Genomic DNA, 15,648 nt, shown 5'->3' with positions numbered 1-15,648 from the left:
TCTCGGGTCCTACCTACTTCCTGTCACCATTACTTATTTCATCTGTAGTTGCATAAAGTCACAGAATGCCACTCACTTTCTATGATCTCTGGTTACAGCATTGCTCTAAAGGACTTCCATTGTGGATGTAGTTTCATGGTGGAATGTATGCTACCATCCAGACATGTTTGTTTTCAGGGAAGGTCTTGCTTATTTTAAGCAAGCCTATGTTAAACCACAACAGTGTGGTAAAGGTCTGGTAACTGAAAGGGGCCTGTCTGCAGTCCAGACCTGACACTCGTTGAAAGCTAGTCTGATTATAAAACCAAAACAATACAACAAATGAGGAACTGATGGAAAGAAACACCGCAATGGAAAGAGACAATCTAACGAGCATCTGGATAAAATGCCAGCCACTCCACTGAACTGAAGTTAGTGCTCTAACACACAAAAATGTCCACAAACATGCTTATTTATTCATGACATTTTCGCAGTTACTTATTGTCAGTAATTGACCTGCAGTCTTCCCAACTCTGGACAGCTGCTGGCTAAACAACAACAGCCTATTATAAGCTAACACTATGATGGCATAGTGCTAGCTTGAGTGTCCTAAAAAGCACACTTTACCTCTGACAAAAAAAAAAAAATTACAATCTTACATCGTATGACTTTATTCACTACATGTTTGACTCTATCATTGCTAGATCCAACCTCAGAGAAAGTTTTACTAATTCTAGCTAACATAGACTAACAGCAGCTAACACTGGCTAACAACCGCTAACGGAGGCTAAGAGCAGCACTTATCGACAGAAAAGTTCAGAATATCCTCAACAACTCACATCAGCATCTGAAGTTAGCTTCACTGACTCATCAATTCGTAGAAAACTCCTTCCACAAAGTTTTACAGCCACCTCCAGAGTAAATAGAGTTGGACAGATTGACAGCTGAGGTAACAGCGGACTGACACCTTACACTCACTACAGATGAAAAAAGAGTCTTTGGGGTGATTCAAGGGGTAAAAATATAAAATACTGAAAAATATATAATTGGCACATATCTGCTTTTTTTTTTTTTTTTACTGATTTATTACTAAATGTTAAGATTATTCAAATATGCTACAACATAGTGTGTAGAAAATTGCTCAGAAACACTGGCTGGTCATGGCTGTTATGAGGTATAGTCTAGATTTAATGTTTTTGATATCTCTTGGCTGACTAAAATATATTAGCGCTACACCTTAGATGTACTTCTTTTGCAGGGGTAAAAAAACAGAATTCAGTTGCAATCTACTGACAGCTAGTGGTGAGATTTTATACACTGTACCTTTAATTTCAGCTATGGGTTACCAGTAAAGAGGTAGTCTCCAAAATGATCAGTTTCTGTGCTAATACTTGTATAGATGCTGTATTATGTAAGCAAGACAAGATGAATCTGTTACAAAGTGCAGTACCTGAGTAGTAGTTATAGCTTTTATAGCTAGTAAATGCAGCTGCCAAGCCAAGAATAAAAACAATACCATAAAATAATCAATCTTAAATACGAGTTGTACTGTACTTGTGTTTGTTACTTGATTATAGATGGTTGCTTTTCCCCACAGTGGACAAACAGAGATGTAGCATTACCTACATTTCCTGACTTTGGTTTGGTTCATAATAAATATCATTGTGTACAGTAAGGTGCCTCTAAACCCTCCTGAGAGACACAGATCCCTGTAGGGATCTTATATTGATTCTTTTGTCAAACTGAACCTAAAGTGCATGCATGCAAGCATTGCTTCTTCATGTAGGAAAACTGCCTTTACATATGCAGGAACTAAACCAATGCCAGCCTGTTGATCAGGAACCTCCAAGTCTAAGAATTCCTAGATGTGGTTCATGCATGTCTATGTCACCGCCTAGGCATAATGTCACACAACAAGGGGATAATATTGCTCTTTATAACACAGTGAAGTGAATGGACCTCTGATGTAGGGCTACAGAAAATAACAGCAATGGCCTGGGGAGACAGATGACTAAGACCAATAGTGTTTTCAGAAAAGTTGCCTCTATGGCAGCAAGCCAAAACCTCTGATGAACAACCTGGCCCTGCAGACACGTAGATCTAGCATCCAACAATAGTACACTGAGAGACAGAGAGACAGACTACTGCAGTCAGCAGATCTGTTTTCTTACCTGCACTCAGGCACGTCATGTATCTGATTGAGTAACCGTGATGGTGATTTACACCTGCAAATTATACCCAGCTTCATTTTGTAAGGGCAGAATTAGATTCAGTCTATGCATGTAGAAAAAGAAAGTGTTGGTTTTCTGACAATGAACCATGGAGCAACTCGATGAAATTACTGTAAGGTGAACTATTGGCCTCAACTGCTGGCTATGAGAAAGCATTGTGGGAGTGAGACTGTTGTGTCTCAAGGCACAATGCACTGTAGATCACAAATGTGTGGATATCACGACAACACTTTCTTGGATTGTTTGGAATATTATTCTTATGTAAAAGGAGTAGAGGTTGGAAAGCTAATTTGGTTGTAACAATGAGGTGCCAGATTCCAAACATTTAAAGATTCAATTTCATTCATAAAACTCAATTTGCTTTAATAAAACAATTTTGTTGACATTCACCCTTGATGCATGACTGCAAGAGATTTTGTTTTTTCAAATCTCTCAACAATATTGTTGATCTTTGAATATAATTGCGTGGCACTAGATATTAGATTTACAGTTCTGCTCTGCTTCTAACCTTGTTCTTTTATATTCTTGGCACCATCTATAGCAGTAATACTGCAGCACTTGTTGATAAATGGGGGCAAGGGTAGGATTTATCAAGAGGCTGCCTTGCTCCCCTATCGTGGCTGAACTTTGTTGCCCAACAAGACACGGTAGTCTATAAACCAACTGTCCTTCAATAAGAAGGATCCAAGAGAGACCTGGGAAAATAGATTACCACCTGCTGCAGGTTTACCTACCAGCACTGACAGGAAAAGGACAATTTTAAAGACTCTAGCAAGGGAAAATTTCTTTGTTGTAGGACAGTGATAATGTATTAGTGTTACATGCGTCAGTAGTGTTTGAAATCCTGCAGTGGACATATTTACATTTATATGTGCGTGGGGTCATGCAAAGTGAAGCACTGATTGACATTTACTATGTAAATACAATGCAAATGCTAGTAACGATGCTAAAGGTTATCCTGTATCAATATGCATTCACTTTAGATGAATAATGTAAATAAACCCTTTGATGTATGTGCTTCCCTGTGTACGTACCCACACAGTAAATCTTTGGGGATGATTCTGACTTTAGAAAACTAATTAACATTAAATATTCTCAATACTTTGAAATTCAGTGGAACTGCTTTTTTCTTTTTCAGTAGACAAAAATCAGCAGTTGACTGTTGAATAATTTGAATGCCATATTCAATTATAAGCAAAGTCAGCGCTGTGGATATTTAAATAATGTGCTACGCAAGCTATCTGAATTCTGGTTGAATATGTTGGCAGCTATTGCAGGTACTGGCATGATATTTTACACAAACATTAGGCAAATGTCATTCTTCTTCTAGTTTTGCCGACAGGTCAAAATTGTTCACATGTCCTGTCAAATATCTCAAAACTAGCATAACTATTGGCACCAGTTGGTTTATAGAACGACTCGTAATAACTTCGGACATATCCTATGACTTTTCAGTCTTATACTGCTTTAAAGTTGAAACAGCTTCAGATTTTAAACAGATACTTACATCTGTTAGTTTTCAGTTTTCAGTTTTATATGTCATATGCAAGTTAGCACAGGGTCAACATTGCAATTAAATGTGTTTGATGAGCAGCAGTAAGAGAAAATATAATAAAATATAATAAAATAAAATAATAAAAAAATAATAAAAAAAATAGAAAAATAGTAAGGAGCAAAATATTAGAGAGACATGGTAAAAGAGAAAAGATGACTAAATATATATGTATCTATAAATATAAATATATGTACACTAGTGATTAAATAAGAAAATCTTGAAAAGTTATGTCGCATGTTAGCATTTAGCCCCTATATGCTTCACTAGTATCGTAACTGTAGAGTTATTCTTTGTTAAAAGTACCGCAAGTCCCATTTAGCAGTGCAGCATCTTAGCCTTTCACAGCTCCTTTGTGCCATGGTGCTTGAGTTGGTGGATCATTTCTGCTTAAGTTAAACCTTTTCCCTCTGCAGGGTCGTCAGCAGTGTCCTTGTGGACAGTTTAAGCTACTGTACAAAGCAGATTAATTCATTAGATGATTTTTTGTACTGGGTGCATTGTTTAGTTCTTTGGGATCACACCTTAAAGTCACATTTATGTGTTGTGTTTCAGCTTTGAACCAGCTTGATGAGTGGTTCTATAAGTTGTGGGGAGAGAAACAAAGAACCTTTATTTTGCTTAAAGAGGTTCTGAGTAATGTTTGTCAGATGAATTTGAAAAAAGGCTACTGTTGACACACATTATCATTGCTCAACAGGTTTGGGTCAATTCGAGTGCAACTCAATCCAATAACTGTTATATCAGTAACACTTCAGTTAGTGTTTTGATTGCAGATAATTTGCAGAGTAACTCTGATTATACAGACTATTTATAATTCAGCAACCACATTTAATGCTAGATTTAAAAAATCAACAACAACCAAAAAAACCCCCAATATCTTTCACTGTCAATCTTCTCATACCCCGAGGTTCAGGCCTTCTCACCCTTGACAAGTTGCTGGCACTTTACAAATGACTGTCTGTCAAATCATTACTCTGGTTTCTGTGACCAAAGACAGCACCATGTATAATGCTGCAGAGAAGAGAGGCAACTTATCTGAATCAAAAACAAGGAGTGTTGTTTTCAGCTCCTCTCGCCCAGGAGTTGATACATTTATAGCCCCTACCTCCCCCCACAGTCCCGATCAAGTAAACCAGTCATCGTAAAATTAATTTCCCCATCAAGCGAGACTCGCGCTCTTTGGGATAACAATCTATCTTAAGCGGATAAATCTAATCCAATGTGTTGAGACGGATGGAGATTGACTTATTTATGGCCGCTGCCCATGCAGTTGAGAAAGAGAGGAAGGAGGGTGGTGGGTGGAGGGGGCTAAGTGCAACAAATGCCAAGGTGATACTGCACATATCTCCAAGGCACGAAAAATGTAAACCAACACCCAACTCTAGTCCTTGGCCGAGACATCTAATACTTCTCTCCTTCTTGGAATCTGTCAGATGTGATGAATGGCTAAGCATACAGTCATGCCTTCATGAGCAATTAACATTTAGTCAAAAATTGGAAGACTTAATAGTCAAAGAGTTCATCACAGACAAAACAAGGTTTTTATGATGTCGCCGAAACGATTGTGATGTTTAAACGTGAGATTGATTGCCGTAATTACGCAAACGATATGGAAGAAGTGACTAATTTACTGGTCAGATGCCAGACAGCTGTATAGAGACTTAAACAATCACTGATAATGCCTGCACAATTCACTTACTGACCTACATAACTTGGAGACTACACAGTCGTATCACACGTCTCTGAGGACAAATCACACTTTAATGTCTCTTTTAATGCCAGACCATTAAATTAACCCTGTTTATCTTTTTCAAATTGCTGCCTTCGAGAATTACCTTGACCCAAGATGGCTGTCTCATGACGAAGGGTGAAAATTGTGTATTATTATTAGTTATTTTCTTGAAAAGTCATGATGGCACAAAGAAAAATTGTAACAATCAGAGTGAACTTTGCAACCTTTAACCGAATTAATAATTTTTAGGTTAATAGTTTTCTGCAATGTTAAGTTATCCTGAATAAATAAGCTACAATCCTTATAACTCTCTGTCTCTCTATCTGATCCGATTTGACTGACACTGCAGCGAATCCAATTTTGATCTAAATGTTGACAAAGTTCACAGACACTGTGACACTGACATTTTTTAAGGTTCAAATGCATAAATCTCATGCAATAACATCCGAAAGATATTATAATATTAGACGAGCTTACTAAAGGTCTGCGTTTCATGTTTGATCTGTTTTCACTTGCTATCAGCTGTGCAGCACGTTACATCAATATGCCATGCAAAAGGTAGTGAGACCAAAGAAGCACACACGAGCGCAGACTGCTTGTTCATTGTGTATTAGTTGCATAATCCATAGCTCGGTGTGCAACAATGCGTCAAATATTGCCCTTCGCACAGAGGGTCGCAAGCATATCGACAACGGGAACGCAATGGGCTGCACTCCTAAGGAGGTAACTTGAACTCTTATGTGACCTGAACAGTTTTTCCTTTCACGGGGCATGTCATGATGAGAAAACCAAAAGCTTAGTCATCTGTTCTGAAACTGCTGAGTCATGAGTAGTCAATATCACCTTATTATGATGTCAAGCGGAATCAGATTTGCAATGAGGCTTGTGGATGGGGCCTCGGTTTGATTTAGTTTAGTGCTGGCATGGGGTGCAATGAGCTGAAAAGCAATTAGGTCCATTAAGAGATCAACTGGGATGGCGTGAGCAGCCGCGGTGTGCAGCGGCCTGCACAGAGACAAAGAGAGAGATAAAGGTAGCAAGGGAGAGAGAGTTGGACAGATTGAGTCAACTCCTGCCTGATGGAGTCACTCTGTGGAACCTAGCTCAGGACACCGTCCACTAAACCGGCTAAAATGTGCATTTGGATTAAATGTTAAATTTATGTGTGAGTGAAGTGAGTCGGGCACAGTGTTCCCCTTACAAGTCTGCATCAACACTGCTTTCATACACTTGATATGGTAGGAGGAAGATTAAAGGAAGTGGAGGTGGACAAGTGAAAGTGGATGACAGGGGCTTTCCCCCAAAACTAATCTAACCGCAGCAGCACTTGACTAATATTCAGTCAGCGTGAAGTCACATTTGCAGCTGTGGAGGGCCCTTCTTATGCAGAAGGAGGGTATGCATATGCAGGTAAGCTGTGAGAACCCACTACTCTCCTCCTTAAGTAGCAAACAGCTGTCACGGTGAATACCAATACCTAAGTTGTTGTGCCTTTGAGTTATGTTATGTGCTGTTTCCATGCAAATACAGACCTTCTCAAAAGAATGAACATATGGTCTGTATACTTTATGCGCACTATAAGAAAATACAGGTAAGAACTTAGTAAGCGCCAACAGGCAGGGTTAAAAAAAATAAAGTCATAGCAGAAGTGCAAAAATGTGCAATTCCTGGAGTGGCCACTTGAGGGTGACCCAATTCTGCTGGATGTTTCTTCCTGTTACAAGGGAGTTTTTCCTTCCCACTGTCGCTAAGTGCTTGTTAATAGGGGGTTATCTGATCATTGGTGTTTCCTCTGTATTATTTTTAGGGTCCCTGCAATATAAAGCGCCTTGAGTTGACTGCTGTTGTGATTTGGTGAGCTATAAATAAAACTGATTCGAATTAATTCAGTGGATGACTTTTTAAAAATAATTTTTAATTCTTTTATAAGTTAACTGTTTGGATTTTGTTAGGGGACCGGCCGCTTTGACCTCTGTACATCATGACTGTCTGCTAGACACCAACTCTACTTTGAGCCACTGACAAGTCAGGACTCCAGCCTCTCACCCAAACACGATCATTTATGCCCCCTACAAAACCAAAATGGTAGCAGCCAAAATGTTATCTCCCTGCTAATGGTTCAAAAACTGGAATCCAAACACCTGTGGGTGACATCACAGTAACTGCGGCCATCTTTTATTTTCATTTTATGTTAAAGACATATTTAATGAGCTAGGTATACAGCGCTTGGTTGATTAGTGACTCAACAGTTCTGCTAATCCCTGAACTCACGTCATTATTGTTTTTCTTTTCTTTTTTTCTTTCTGTTGTATGACAATGGAAACAGTAAATATTAAGCTCTGGAAAGTTTTGGCTGAATTTTGTCTCATTTTAATTATTTATCATTGCAACAATAAAACAATGTGAAAAAAAGCTGTCCATGGGATGGCCACTGATATAGCGAACCATCTACAGGACTGAGTAAAAAGACCGAGTTAAAACAGGATGAATCATTGCAACGATGTGATAATGTAATATAGCTACGATCCCTTTGTTTTACATTTCAGCTCTTTTCCTGTTTCTTTGTGATTCTCCCTTCCTGCCTGAATTCAAATAGGTGAGTCTGAGGGCGAATCACACACTCCCCCTTTTCTGTCTGTTTCCCCTCTATCCACTCCCATTCTTGTCTTTTCATTTATTTAAATTCCTCCTTACTCTAAAAGCCTTTTTACCTTGTCATCATCTTATACCACTTGCTCATTTATCTCCACCCTTCTCTGTCTTGCTCTCTATATCTACTTCTTCTGCTCTCTACCTCTCTGACTTTTCCTTGCCAAACTAATAGTGACACATACCTCATTTCTTTCTGTCTCTTTCCGTCTGTCTCTCTCTTTATCCTGCCTTTTCTCCCCTCTCTTTTTCTCTCTTTTAGCACATGTGGGCATTTACGAGGAGCCTCTCACCATAGCCGATTGATCATGGCCATTGTTTGCACTGGGTCCTCCATTTTACAGTCCAGTGTTCATGAAAAGGAGTGTCTGCCACTCCTATCCGTCACTCCCTCTACTCCCCCTTCAAAAAATATACTCTCCCTCACTCTCTCTTTGGCCAGTGATCCCCCACTGACATTTTCACAAGCACACCTTCATCAATTTCACACCTCCGATGCCCTTCTATGCCAATGTGGGAGGCAGGAGGAGGAGGAGGTGAATTGATGGGTGAAAGCTGACAAAGCTCGCGTGAATCTGAAGCCGGGGAGTGGCAGAGTTATTTAAGTGTAGGACAGATAGGACATGGAGGGTGATCAATATGTGTGTTATCAAAGTCCAGGAAATAAACAGCTGCATGACGTCAAACAAGTGCCCCAATTCAAAAATGTCCAGCAGTATGCAAAAAAAGAAAGAAAGAAAACAGTTTCATGATGACGACCACACTGACAGCTATCGGAATCTCAGCTTACCATTTGCTGCCCCCTGTAGTTAGCACCGTTCTCATGTACTTCTCCAAAGATGAGTGAGGCAGCCTGTGCTAAAACTTCAATAATGCAACAAAAGCCGAGATGAATAAAAAGCCGTCCAGAAGGTAAACATCCTCGGTACTCTCTTCCTCCCTTTAGACTCTGGAAATTAGGCTATTCTTTCATCAGCCAACTGGTGCATTTACGAGCCGCTAAATTAATTGGCGGCAGCGTTTAGATGTCAGCTGAAGCAAAGGTAGTACATTCACCTGAACAGTGAACAGAGCCTTGAGCCAAAGACTTCGATGAAACATCAGAGGAGATGGAGGAAAAGGAGGAGGAGGAGGAGAGTGGAGCAAAAAGAAGAAGAAAAAAGAAAAGAGTCACAAGGTGGCTCATTCACTGGTTCAGGGGTTTATGGGATTGCGCCCAGCTGTCACTCTGTGTAGTGAATTCGCAGCACCGTAATATCTTAATTGTTTCAAATTAAATGCTCGTAAAATGGCAAAGGAAATGAGTTTTTCTCGCTGGCTAATCCAAAGCAGCCCCTTGACTTACATCTGGGCCTGCTTTAAGTGAGAGCTGGTTTAAAAGGTGGAATGGCTCCCATATGAGATAGCTATGGATAGCTCAGTGTGGAATTAGTTTTTAAAGGCTGTGAACTACGAGCCGATCGCTGCTCGACGCGTCTCCTAACTCTTTTTTCCTCTTTCCTTTGTCTCCTCATCATTTTTTTTCCTCTCCGCTTCCCCGTTTGCATTTTCATCTTTCTCTTTCATTCTTACTTCACAAGTTTATGTGTGTATTTATTCATGTTTATATAGAGGATGCGCGCACACAGGAGCTTATCATAATAAACAGTCTAAATATCCTGTGGGGATTCACACATTTAGTTTCCCTCTCATCTCCCTCCGGCACTCGGAGTCGCAACTCATTCCGCAGCACACGTTCGGATCACTCAACCTGCTAAAGCGTCCTGAATGACATCAGACTCGCTGTCAAATACACACACACACGCAAATATATCCTCCTGTATTCATGCATGCATGCACATACATTATGCATGTACACGCTGACACACATGCAAGCTCGGAAACATTTAAACCACTCCTTAGTCTATCACCAACTGGTCTATATGCTACTAGAAACTCAAAGCGCACATAAACACATGACTTGTGTGTTAGCACAGTATGGCATCCTTCTTATGGCTATTCTGAATGCAATATCCGGTCCTAATGGATATCAGAATTTCATATTAGCCCCTGTTAACTTGACATCTCCCTCTTTTCATTCTTGTACAAATACCGGCTCAGAACGAAGCCCCTAGCAGGCAAATCCAACAGACAATTATGTGTCATTACATTTGCAAAGTGGTTTTGTGGTGGGGGGGGCTTTAGGTAGCGGTGGCAGTAGGGGCAGTGAAGTAGATTATTGTAAAATGAATCACCAACTGAGGAGGCCTGACACCTCTCCACGAGGAATCAGAGACTGGTTAGAAAAAAGAAAAGAAAAAAACAGAGGAGAGAGGGAGAGATGAGCAGAACCTAACAATACAGTCTTCTTTTTTAAATCACATCCCATTATCTACAGCAGCAGATAGTTAGTATCATTAAAATTAGAGATAAAATTGCAATTAATATTTTAAAAAAATGTAATTTTGTCATTTGCTAAATGGACTACTAAATGAAGCTTGGGATTGTTTCATCAGTACATCCAAATTACTTATGCTGCTAAGGCCAGAGAACCGTGCAGCACATCTGGGTGAAACTTGTCCAGCAAGTGCGCTAATTAGAGCTTGACTGATATAAGATTTTCAAGACCGATGCCGATACTTTCGGCGATTTAAAAATCCGATATATTGGCTGATATTTTGTTTTCTTACAGACACATAAAGCATAAACAGATTTCAAACATTTGCTATGTGTAGCTAGTTATGTCGTTAAAATATAAAAAAGGAAGACCATAAAAAAAAAAAACAGTTGGAGCAACCCACTGTTCCCGCAAAAGTAGCAACAAAAGACAACGAAAAAAACCCAAAAACAAACCACAACTTCAACAGGGAAGTTGCAGGGCGCCCTCTAGTGTACAAACTATGCAACATCAACACCATGACATGGTTGAAGGGTGTTTCTCTTCTTTCTTTCCTTTTTTCCCCCCATTTTTATTTGTTGGCTTTTACAAATGCTGATACTGATATATTGGTGAACAGCTCATATCAGCCTCTAACACCAATACATACTATGTAATTTGAAAGCTAGTGATTCTAGGAAAGATAGAGTAATGCATAGCAGGGGAAGAATAATGTGATTTGAAAATTAAAGCATGTTAACCTATTCTAGTCGAATCCCCCCAAAATTAATGCAGTTATTAGCCTGAAAGTGGAAGTACACAGATACTCAGACACAGAGATTTTTGTAGACAGCCTTGCCTCCTTCAGTTAATGTAGCCTTAAAACAAATTGTAATTTCTGTCTTTCTTTTTTTTCTAATACTTTTTATTTTGTACTTTTTCCAAATTTATAGTACATACAAACAAAAATAAGAAAAAAGAAGGCAAAAGAAACAAACTAAACAGAATGAAACACACATAATCTGTGGGAAGAAAAGGGGGCTGCTACCAGCCGGGGTATGCCCAATGTACCGTCCTATCGATCCCGTCCCAAAATTTCTGTCTTTCTTTTAATGAAAGAGAGAAATATTAAATATATGCAACATTTTTTCTGCTCAAATTTGAATCTTCGTGGAGTGAAAGGGACAGGTGTACGGTACAGTGATGATCTAAATACAAATCAGCTTTTAGACTATTGTGACAAAACGTCTTCAGTGACAAAAGTAATCGAGATGATTCTCTTTGAAATGAGCAGATTGTGACAGATGTTAGCAGCAGGGTATGTTTGTCTCTTTAAATTGACATTTGAGTAAGCTACGTGTAGCGCCAAACACGCCAAACCCTGGCTGTAATAATATTAGAATTCCTGTGGCTACTGTGGGTGAAAAATGTGCGAAATCAGCTTTAAAATGTTTTTTTTTTCACTAATCCTTTACATTACGGTCCATCTTCCACTTCTTATCATCTGCCTTTGCTCGTCTGCTGCATGCTGCATTGTTTTTAATATACTGCAGAGAATTCTCAACCCTGTCCTCTGATGCTTCACATCCCATCTCTCCCCTCTAATCTCCACTCCTGCTTCTGTCATTTCCATCTCCCCTCCCCTTCCTTTTCTGTTTTTCAAGCGTCCTTTTCTCTCCCCTCTCATGTCTCTCATCACCTCCACTCCTTTTCATTCCCCCCCTACCTGTACACTACACAACCCTCCCTCTTCTCTGGACTCTCATGTGCTCTTGGATCCTTTCCCACCCCTTTCTCTCTTTTCTGTTTTTCTCCGCGACTCTCGCTTTACCATTGTTATTACTTTTTTTTGCCTGTCCTGTCTCTGTGATTATCTTGTTACCATTGCTCTGGCAACAAATTCTCTTGACAATCACTTTTCTTCTTATCCTTACATCTTCCCCATTCAAAATCTACTACGTGTGACTTGTTGCTTTCTGCGGTCGCCATTTATTTTCCCTCCTCTTCTTTTAAGTTTAAATTGTCCTCTATTAACTGTTCCCGTGCCTTACTCCAGACTATGCCTTTTCATTGCCAGCCTCACACTCTGCCTCACTCTCTTCCTCTTCTACTCTCTTGCTACCATGTTTGTGGCCTTTCGCTCTGTGCACATCTAATGGCTGGGGTGTAATCCACTGGCTAATCTGCTGACAGCCTGTGTGACAAGGCATTAGCTTTGTGTCACTGCCTACCATGCTGCTTCTCAGCATGTGTGTGTCAGAGAGAGTAAAAAAAAACGGGGGGTTGTGGGGAGAAAAGGGCGAGTCTGTGGATGTTGTGCGTCTGCATGCATACATTTCTTTGTGTATATGCTTGAATGTGTGATGGGGCACAAGTAATGTGTCTCTGTTGCTTGATATCAGCTGGATGCCCAAGCGTAAAATTGATACCGAGGCTCCCGAGTTTTCCGCGAACTTTCACCTTTCCATTTTTTTCCACTATTTATGTCCACCGCTGCTCCTATTTCCCCCCCCAGTCCATGTGTAATAGCAGTTTTAATAAGATGCCAGGTCAGAGTGTTAGCAAGAGGCAGACTGGGCAAGACAGGGCAAAACAGCCTTGTCAGGGCGCCTCACTGCTCTGTCAGGCATCCAGCCATGTCAAATAGGGCTCAGTTTGTAACCAAATATTGGATTTTCTATTATTTCCACTATAATAGCTTGGACATGATTGTATTTCTTTCAGCAAAAGCTTATTGTGCTGCATTTAGCTCTAAAGCCGGCTGCTCATTCTGCTGCAGCTGTATAATTAGTACTATTATTGCCATTATTGATTAATCTGTTGATTGTTATTATTCTGTCCGGGATCGGCTGTTTTGTCTATACAATGTCTAAAATTAGCAAACGTCTCTTTTGTACAAAAAGAAGGTATTCTTTCTCATTAGAAGAACCAGCCCTGCTGAGCGAGGGGGAGCTCACCTTGCACTTTCCTGCATTTTTCTCCTTTTAGCTTCTGTCCCTTTCTTTAGCGGTCTCCTCCCCCCGCCCGCGTCTCCACCTGAGTGATCCTGTTATCACAGCTGACCCCTTTGCGAGATCTGTCGACAGCCAAAGAGATTACACACAAGGCCACGGAACACACCGGGCTACCCGTTTGAAGAGAGTGGGAGAGACTGCCTGATCCCTTGATGCTGATAAAATGCCCAAGGCTTTGGGGATTCAGGAAGGTCCTGTTGGGAATGGGTGGAGCTTTAGGGTGGGAGGGTTGTTTTTTTTTAGGGGTTTCTTTTGCTATAGTCAACTTTAAGTCTACTTCTAATCACTTTGCTTTTCAGAGGGGATCAAGGAAAGGAGAATAGGGGCTTGGTTTGGACTGAAAGCGGGCCCTGATGGAGCTGAGGATAAGGTTGTTGTGGCTTGATTCAATAACAGTTTGCAGGAAAACGTAGGTGTAGCATATTGATGGAAAATGCTTTAGTGCTTGGATGAAACACAATGATTTAAAGAAATGGTTTCGTGGCCTTTCCTACATGGATTTTTTAATTCACGCAGCTCACTTGAACAGCTTGTAGATCCATTCCTTGCAAGAATTTTTCTTTGAACCCTGTCAGCAAAAGACTTGCTTCATCTGTAGTGTAATCTCGCATTTCATAGCTGCTCAGGCTCATAAAGGACAAGTTATATTAGTTTTATTGGTTGCCACCAATGCCTCCTCTGAACATTTTCCAGCTAATGAATCATACTCCCTGGAGAAGTGTGATTCATTTCATTCATGCTAATTCGTGGGTCTTCCTTCGTACATCCCTCCAAACTTCCCGTTTTTGACTGTTTTTGCCGCACGGGGGATACGTCTACCATTCAAGTGAGAACACAGCACAATTATTATTGCTTCATGCAGCACAAAAGCAGAGCGGAGAGAGACAGACTCTTATGAAACACGGCTTGCCAAAATGCTGTCAGAGACGGAGGTTTGATGGCTCACTCGTCCGTGGCCTCCGCATCATGTTGTCTTCACCAGCTGTTGTTTGACAGAAAGGGATTCTTCCCGCAGTGTGCAAAGACACAGCTATCAACTTAAGAGACTTGACAGGAACACACTATGGGGCCGTTTCTCTACTGTATCATAATAGGTATTACTGGTGGAGCATCTGCAAACGGCACCAGATAAAACAACGGCAACAAATTGCAAAGAAGTTGGAAAAGTGGAGCCCTGGTGGTTTCTTTCTCTTTAGAATAGAATCATATTTCTTCCTGACTTCAGGCTGACACTGTAAAAGGTTGTTGCACTGAGATACCTATGTTCATAAAATACATCATAAACCTTCTGGTTCAGCTTTTTAAAGCAGTTCTTTGTCATCGCGTTTTGCAGTGGAACCAGGAAACAGAGAAGCGCACCAACGAATGCAGTCCCGGGAAAGCAAGACTGTGAAAGAAACTGCCTTTTATTGATCTCTCCTAATTACTCGAGTCAATAAAATTTATGGCTTCAACGCTTGCCAGAATCCACTTATATGGCATACTGAGTTAAGCAATCACTTCTAATGGCGACTGATTAAATGATATACTGTTGTGTGCCAAACAAAAGCAGTACAGAACAAACACGGTGGGGTTTAAAGCCCAGTATGGAGCTACACTGCCAACGAAGAGCATCAGAACTGAGCATGAAAAACCTCCAAAACTGAACGACGCAAATAAAATGAGCCACTGCTTATTTCCCGTGTAGCTTCCTAAAAGTCAGTCATGTGTTCAGCGTTTTCTACCAAATTCCCATTGTGTACATCAGCTGTAACCATGCCAGTGAAAGCGGATCACGACAGATCACCATCCTCTGTGCAGACACATGTATGTATAGAATTGAATAAAATATGACATACTCTACCGGGCTTGTTGCTGCTGATTGTGAGAGCAGGCCAGAGCTCCCTACACTTAGTAGATCATCGTAATTAAAACATAAATAGGAGGTATTGAACTGCATGCAGTCAACAGAGCTAGTTCCAGGGAAACATTGATTCATGCATGCACTTCGAACCAATTGCTCTCCTATGCATGGTGAATTATAGAAATAAAATATATAATATAAAGGGTAGAAGCCTTCTAAATAAAATCAATAGCAAGCTGCCTCGACTTCTCAAATAGTAGACAGTGAATTACAATCAAGCAAATGAAGC

General features: G+C 40.3%; 1 protein-coding gene across 21 annotated transcripts in view; it reads right to left on the bottom strand.

The window, feature by feature from the left end:
- Positions 1 to 15,648, bottom strand: part of LOC147335864 (receptor-type tyrosine-protein phosphatase delta-like) — a 418,922-nt gene that overhangs the window by 142,797 nt on the left and 260,477 nt on the right. The window lies entirely within an intron of this gene.

This window comes from Aulonocara sp. 'chitande type north' Nkhata Bay, linkage group LG3 (assembly GCF_057382095.1).
Source record: "Aulonocara sp. 'chitande type north' Nkhata Bay isolate Kocher_YH1m ecotype deep benthic linkage group LG3, A_spYH_male_GT1.1, whole genome shotgun sequence".
In the NCBI taxonomy this organism is placed as follows: Eukaryota; Metazoa; Chordata; class Actinopteri; order Cichliformes; family Cichlidae; genus Aulonocara; species Aulonocara sp. 'chitande type north' Nkhata Bay.
This window is presented reverse-complemented; position numbering and strand designations above follow the sequence as displayed.